The sequence below is a fragment of the Spea bombifrons genome, chromosome 7 (genome assembly GCF_027358695.1).
Source record: "Spea bombifrons isolate aSpeBom1 chromosome 7, aSpeBom1.2.pri, whole genome shotgun sequence".
Lineage (NCBI taxonomy): Eukaryota > Metazoa > Chordata > Amphibia > Anura > Pelobatidae > Spea > Spea bombifrons.
The window spans coordinates 17190001-17197292 of NC_071093.1; the positions used below are offsets into that span (position 1 = coordinate 17190001).

General features: G+C 39.6%; 1 protein-coding gene across 3 annotated transcripts in view; it reads right to left on the reverse strand.

Annotated features, from left to right (window-relative positions):
* The window catches only part of ADARB1 (adenosine deaminase RNA specific B1), a 50834-nt gene extending 46973 nt beyond the window's left edge, over positions 1–3861 (reverse strand). For 2 of the 3 annotated variants that reach the window (XM_053472248.1, XM_053472245.1), the window contains exon 1: positions 3520–3693. The gene's annotated coding sequence lies outside the window, so the exon portion shown is untranslated. The other variant, XM_053472247.1, reaches the window with a different exon arrangement.
* Between the last annotated feature and the right edge of the window lie 3431 nt (positions 3862–7292).

Here is a 7292-nt window from a genome sequence, read left to right on the forward strand (position 1 = left end):
TCTGTTCCCATTTCATAAGGAAAAGTAGATACACATTAAATGGTAGTTTCCCTTTCAGAATAGACAGCAGCCAATCATTGGCAGGAAAGTTGCAATATGACCCCCACACACAGACTTCTCCACGTCAGCGCTATAGCTGAGTGGAGGTAAATATCATACACAGGAAGATGTGTTTGGATGAACATCTCCTGCACACAAAATAGGGGGAGGGTTAGGGTCCAATTTGCAAATTGGATGCCACAAGAAATTTAAAGGGACCACATATGCATTTAGGTGCATATGATAGCCAGAAAGTAACATTACTACAGAAAAAACAAGGCTTAGTCCTATATCCCTAGAGTAACAAACACACACCTGAATGTGTTTGTGAAATATTGGCTGCTGGGCCACTGCATCTCTACGCATTTAGCAGACTTTATTTGTGTTGCAGAATCCCAGTTAGAAGTGAGAAACAGAAGTGTATGTGCTTAAAATACCTCTGCACATCTGCACACCTACTCAGCAGTTCTTTCAGACCAATGTCGGAGTGCAACCGACTGTAAAAGACAGAGACCAGGGAACCAAACATAGCATGCTTCACTGAATCATGTAGAGGGCTTTCCCATACCATACTTACAAAAACCTTCATGATAGCTCGCCTTTAGTTACACTTTTTTTTTTTTTTTAAATTAACAAACCATTTTCAGAGATGTGGAACGGTAAGTTTGGATTTTTTGTAAATAAATTTACAATATCCCCTCTTTCCCACAGAGAATGGCCTGGCCTGAAAGCGCAGCATTTAAAGTTAAAGCCTCTCACAAACAACCTGCATTGTGGAAGGGCATCCAAAAGTTTAGCACAGTTTGTAATCTTAAACAAAAGTAAAAAAAAAAAAAAAGCACCAGTAAATAAATATTTTTTACTGTAGTAAGTCTGTGCATTCATTCTAGATTAATTGATGAGAGTAAGATACACTTCTTAGGTAGATGAAGACATTCATAAAGATAAGCATAACCTTTAGAATTCTCTACATTGTACTTCAATTTTTGGAGAGCAAGCGTTCATTATATAATTTTCTACATGTATTCATATAATATAATTATATATATATATATATATATATATATATTATCATACAGTATAATTAAATGATTTTTTTAAATTTAAAATATACAATTACATTGATTTACAACTAAAATATAATGTAGTTTGTACCTAAATGCACACAATATGATTATAGGTCAAAGAATGCATAGTATGTATATACTGTAACAATACAGGTACATCACTTTGAATGTCCCAAATTCAATAGAATACAATTCAATAGAACACTGGTGAAATAAAATGTGCAATATTTACAACCAGCCAGGATTACAACAGGCTTACCTTAATTGGTTATCAATATACGTGTTATACTACTAAAACTTACCAAAACAAATATTTAAAACCAAAAGAGCGCAAACAATACACATACAGATTTTTGAGTACGGCAATCAAACTATATGTAAATAGGGAAATAGTTGGGGATAAACCATGTGCACAGACTTTAGGTCAAGATGGTGTTACCTTCTATAACCAAAGTGACCACTGAAGAGCACACAAAGGAGCACATATTTATGAATTCACAGTAAACAAAATTCACAGTATAATATTGTCCACAAATATTCCAACCCCACCTAAACAAAAAAACAAAAACAATCGTGTATTCAATGGTCTATCATTGACTACAGCAAAGTACACAAATACTTGCGTACTACAAAATTTTGAAACAGTTTCCCTCATAGGAAGTTTTGTGTTTTCTCCCCTATATCCTGGCTTTTATATGTGGCATACAACACAAACATAGCACAATGCTAATCAAAATGATCACAATGAACTGTGTTAACTGTGTTGTAAACTGCATCTAAAAACACCAGGATGTAGAATAGGACATAAAAGGTGGGAAGTTTTAGTTAGTATTCTTGCACAGAGAATACTTTTATAATATGAACAAAAGTTAGTGAAGCATTAATGTTATATTTACTTGAAACTATGTGTATACGCAAGTCATTAACATTTCACCTCATTTCCTATTTTTAAAAACACTGCAAAGCTACGGCATTTGTGTAGGTGCTAGTCTACCTAACACTGGAAGATACAAATACATGTGTCTAATGGAGGTGATACAGTTTTAGTCAGATGAATTATGCCTTTTTGTGAGCCACAGATCTGCTGTTCCCATTGTGCTAAAAGATGCTGTGATCAGCTTTCCAATGACAGAACCTAAAGGTGGGGGATGGCATTAACATGCAGCAGTCAGATCTCAGTATGCAGAGTAATCTAGATATCAGTGCGGGATTTTGCGTATTAATCCTAAATCTGTTCCCATCATGGGTACCTTAATCCATAACAAAAGCACAGGAAAAAAAAATGTGAAGCCAGAATACAAAACCTCACAACCCCCTGATCATTGGAAAAAAAAGTTACTCTGTGCATTCCACAGCATATGCATAACCATGTCAAATCACAAATGCCTGGTCCACTTTCCTCATCTATCTGTATATAAATCAAAAAGTGAACATGTGGATTTTTTTAAAAAAAAGGCAGTTTACAAAAAAAATAGAGGTTTAACACTCAACAATTCATATGACTGTTTTAGTTGTCCTTCTGCATTTTAATGAATTAGGATAAAGAACATATCCTGAGTGATACAATGGCCCACAACATGACAAGACAGCTGTCATCCCCAATAAAGAGTAAGGTGATAGAAAACATTAGCAGATGGACATGGCTTCTGAGTAACTGCACTGATGATCTAATAACATTCTAGAAATGCCAGAAGGATGTTGTTCTACTTTAGCTGCATAGCATATAACCTGATTTGTTAACATACTTTGGACAGCAAATACCAGACTAAACTATTTTTGCTAAAATACCAACATCGCCAGTATTTACTGAGGAATAAATATGAATCCGACCCCGCTGCCAATTCACCTTTTTACCTAAGGTTGAAATGGTGCCCAACACGCCTGGCACTCAAGAAAAGTCTTAGTTAAGCCACTAACATTAACACTGGGTTAAATCAGCATATAAACTTTTAAAAATATAGTGCTTGACAAAACTGAGTAACATCTTAGGCAGGCAGGATGAATCGGGGTAGAAACACACAATTACCAGTCATAGCCCAGCATCTGGATGTAACCAGAGCCAGAAGTTAATTCCTATATTGAGAGGTCATCCCTGAAAGGTCTGCTGTTTGAGGGGATGTCTCATTTCCAGGACTTGGGCACTTTGGGTATACAGGAAAGATGTCTGGTGATGCGGCTCGTGAAACTCGTCACACCCCACAGTAACCCCAACAGGACAACATATGTCATGGGGAGCTCCCACCTGCAGCGAGTTATTAATTCAGCGTGTGCATTTTAGTTAGATCCTCTGATAACGCTCTGAGCAATGCTGACATGACCATAGGCTGCTATGTTAACAATACAGCGTCGGCTATGAACGCAGCCGGTCTCTGTACCATTAGACCTGCTTAGCTGTAAATGCTCCACATCTCACCTCCAGATGTATCTGTCGCTGAGGATGGATGCACCAGGTGGGCCTGGGGTGCAGCAGAGAACGAGGTGCCCTCACACTATGGCTGTCCAGCAGCGGATCCCAGTAATCGGTTTTCGGTATTCACCGGACTGCACAGTTAAATTCTGTAAATCAGTGCGTGTGGTGACTTCAGCTACAATAGGTTTTACTCGGCGACCGCTCACGTTCTGGCGTGCCGGTCAGGTGCAGACTGTTTCTGTCAGCTCGAGCTCGGTGTATCCGCTGTCCGGTGATGCGCACTCTCCAGCCGATCACACGCAACACCTCTCTCACACCTCCTCCCGCCAGAGGCGCGCGCAGGGCACCGTCCAATAGGCCTGCAGGTCTCTCCAATGCTCACCCTGCCCACTGCTCGTGCACGGTCCAGCTGACAATAGCCCAGTGAAAGCAGGATTCTATGGCTCCTCCCATCTTGGTATTACGTCACTGCGCTGCAGTGGGTGACATGTCGGTGAGGTGCTTCACGTTTGCCGCACGAGAGGAAAACCCCTGCTGAGACGGAGATATTAAGGGGCCCTAATATGTATTTCGTACCTCTATAACATAAGTGGTGTTATTTTCATGACACTATAATTTGTGGGAGAAGCCTATATTTAACGTGTATATATATATATATATATATATATATATATATATATATATATATATATATATATATATATATATATATATGCGATTTTGAGTACGGATAAGTCTGTTTTACTTGCCTTTTTGCCGGTTTAAGTTTATCCATTTAACCCCGCTAACGTTACTGTTAAATGGCACTACAATGAGGTCTATGAGTGAAAACAAACGTAAATACCGACATTTATAATCGCAGCTTTCAGGACAAGCTGCATACGTTTATATCCCTTATTAAGAGACCTGACTGTACAAACGTACGTACCTGACTGTTTACAACACGCTTGTTGGGGTCTGCACAGCCAAAGATCCAACACAATACAGGCATGATGGGCAGTCTGCACAGTTACTGTATTCTTTCATACATGACTTAATAGATTCAAGAACCTTAGTCTTTAGTTACAAGTATGTTTATCATTCATAAAGTAGAAGACATTAAAGAGATAAATAAAATGAGAGCCTTGTTTATAATAAGATGTGGGAATACCAGGCTAATGTTTAGGGCATTCTAGTCTAATCATAGCGAATGGCTGTGAACCCATTCAAAGAGAAATACTGATCCCAGACTAAGGTGTTACGTATCGAGCTTTACATCAGTCTATGGCTGCCTCTTACATTTTCAACCCCACGTAACAATGGCTGATTAAAATTTTAAATTTTTGTACCCTTGTACGCTTATTTTTAACATTTCTGCGGTCCTCGTGTTTAGCTCTAATTTTCTTCTTTCCCATTTACTGAACCCACACAAGTTTTTTTTTTTTTCAGGACAAGAATTATATTTTAAAAAAAATATAAAAAATACTTTTTCTGATTTTTACTTGAAAAATCTTTTATAAGCTAATGAAAAAAATAATGTTTAATAGATAATACTATTTGTCCTGAGTTTAGAAATACCCTGTTTTTTTATGCAAGTTATAGGGCAATTAGTAAAAGTAGCCTTTTGTTATTTCAAAACCATTTTTCTAAATCCGGTAATTCTGCCCCCATGTGCTATTTTGGACATCTTTGAAGCCGTCCAATGCAATTTACTCCATCAAACCATATATGTTTAAAAACTAGACACCACAAGATATTTCATATGCTAGTATTTTAACTTTTTCCATGCACTAATTCTACCACCATCTTTGTTAAACTTTGTGGTAGTCACATTTAACTTCACGTATAGACTTACAGCTCCTGGAATATGTCACTGTCAAACACCACCCCAATATGTGTTCAGCAACATCTGAGTACAGTGATACTTTGCCTAGCTGTTTAGGGGCAAAAGTGCCGCATTTGGGGCATGCACATTTTTCAGTGTTGAACTTCGACATTTGGTGATCCTGTGTCCATGCCCTATTTGGTACATCTTTGTCCCTGGCCAGTTTAATGTGCGCAATAAAACCATATATTTTTGAAAACTAGACACCCTAGGGCAGGGGTGTCCAAGTTTTTCCTGCAGGGGGCCACTTCATCAGAAATGTATATGTTCGGGGCCGCACTCATTTTACACTGAGAGAAAAAACTGCCTTTAATAAGACATGCAGATTGAAATATAGTAAATGACAGAAAATCCTTGACAATGCCTCTCACTGATTTCTGGGCCTACTACACCCGACTACAAATCCAGGAGGGCATTTTATCTCTGGATACGTAAAAATTAAATTGTTCTATTTATTCTAGAGATGCACCAAAATGAAAATTCTGGGTTGAAACTGACATTTTTAATAAAAGTAATTTTGGAAAGTAACACGGTATATATATACCGTATATTCCGGCGTATAAGACGACTTTTTAACCCGATAAAATCTCAAAAGACGGGGGTCGTCTTATACGCCGGGTACTAAAACTTACCGAGCCGGAGATTCCCCACGAAGCTACGAATCTCTAGGGGAGGGGCGAGCTGAGAAGCCGCCTCCCCTGGGCCGGTCTTCAGGGCCGCACCGAGGTAGGTGCAAGATCGTGATCTCCCCAACTAGCCCTGATCAGCGGGCACCCGATGAGCATGGCTGGTTGGGGAGATCACGACCTCCCTCTAACTAGCCCAACATTAGGGAGCTCGAGGTCTGGCACTTCAGACCTCGGCTTCCGTGCTCCCTAATCACTACGCGCCGGCTATTGATGCCGAGCGCGGGGATGAAGTCGTGTCCCGGCGCTCGGCATCAATTGAGGGAGCAGTAAAGCAGAGGTCTGAAATGACAGACCTCACGTTCCCACAACTGGATGGAAGAAAGAAGATGAGAAAGGTAAGAGATGGGGAGAAGTGCAGTGTATGTATATATATGTTGGTGTGAGATGGTCAGTGTATGTGTATGGTCAGGTGTGTGTAAGAGCAGTGTAGGTATGTGTGTTTGTAAGCTGGTGTGTGTGTGTATATATATATATATATATATATATATATATACCGTATTTTATGTGTGTGTAAAGGCAGGGGTGTGTGGTGAGGGCAGTGTATAAATGTGTATGTATGGACAGGCGTATGTTAGTATGTGTAGATATATATATATATATATATATATATATGTGTGTGTGTGTGTGTGTGTGTAAGGGCAGTGTATGTATGTATATGTACAACAATCAGCCAATCACCGGTAAGGTACATCGCTTGCCGTCATTGGCTGGTTGTTGTATACTGGGTAGAGGGGTAGTCTTATACGGCGAGTATAGCCCAAACTCTATATTTTACCTGGAAAAGTCGAGGGTCGTCTTATACGCCCAGTCATCATATACGCCGGAATATACGGTGTATGTATATATATATATATATATATATATATATAACCTGGCTGTAACATGCTCCCCACTTACACATCCATGCTATCACACATACACTTATTCATATATTCATTAATTCACAGATTCATTCCCTCAATCACGCATACAACCCCACCCTCTTACCCACCCTCTCACTTGCAGACTTACGAAGGGGCTGCTGCTTCTTACTTTGTAGCTCGCGAGCAACTTCTCTTGTGCCGAACAGCGCAAGCAGGAAGGGAGCGGAATCATGTGATGTGACATAAATTCATGAGACTCCGCTAGGTTCCGCTTCCTCTGTGCGGTACAAAAGACACTGCTGTGCTGTCCGACGGGCCACATTTGTGCAGAGGGGCACAGTCATGCTGGAAAAGAAAAGG